General features: G+C 45.4%; 1 non-coding gene across 1 annotated transcript; it reads left to right on the plus strand.

Moving 5' to 3' along the window:
• Positions 1 to 527: 527 nt before the first annotated feature.
• Positions 528 to 600, plus strand: Trnaa-cgc. Its single transcript has one exon. It is a non-coding gene; the product is annotated as a tRNA-Ala (tRNA).
• Positions 601 to 937: the final 337 nt, after the last annotated feature.

Raw genomic sequence — 937 nt, forward strand, 5'->3', positions numbered from 1 at the left:
AGTTAACTTTCAAAGAGAAGATCTTATTATCCAAAAACGAAATAATATGTAGGTATAAATCATGTTACATAATACTGAAACAGACTGATTTATCGATAAATCCTTAAAATTATGTACGTGTGACCTACAAATCTTCCAGAAAACAGGAATGACAAATCACTAGGTACCGTCGTTGCCCCAGGACCTATGATGAAGGGCAGCAAGTTCTTTCGCAAAATCTCTGTAGAATCTGAAAGTATATCCAACTCCTTCAAATGAGTTTTGCTGGTATTCAGCTTCACGGTCAGTCATCTCAGTATCTTTCATTTTGGTGTTCACGGGGTGTTTGGAACGAGAAACCGAAGTATCGGTACAATATTCCACGATGAAGCTGTTTTGGAGTACCGAACTCACTGTTCCCAACTTATCTACATCGTCTTTCGTTCCACTTGCTGACTAAACGTAAGATCAAATTATAGCAGGATTTTTAATCAGTTTGGTTCGTACAAAATGGTTCAAATGGCTCTGAGCACTATGGGACTTAACCGAGCGAGGTGGCGCAGTGGTTAGCGCACTGGACTCGCATTCGGGAGGACGACGGTTCAATCCCGTCTCCGGCCATCCCGATTTAGGTTTTCCGTGATTTCCCTAAATCGTTCCAGGCAAATGCCGGGATGGTTCCTTTCAAAGGGCACGGCCGATTTCCTTCCCAATCCTTCCCTAACCCGAGCTTGCGCTCCGTCTCTAACGACCTCGTTGTTACCGGGACGTTAAACACTAACCACCACCACCACCACTATGGGACTTAACTTCTGTCATCAGTCCCCTAGAACTTAGAACTACTTAATCCTAACTAACCTAAAGACATCACACACATCCATGCCCGAGGCAGGATTCGAACCTGCGACCGTAGCGGTCGCGCGGTTCCAGACTGTAGCGCCTAGAACCGCTCGGCCAC

The sequence above is a fragment of the Schistocerca americana genome, chromosome 6 (assembly GCF_021461395.2).
Source record: "Schistocerca americana isolate TAMUIC-IGC-003095 chromosome 6, iqSchAmer2.1, whole genome shotgun sequence".
Lineage (NCBI taxonomy): Eukaryota > Metazoa > Arthropoda > Insecta > Orthoptera > Acrididae > Schistocerca > Schistocerca americana.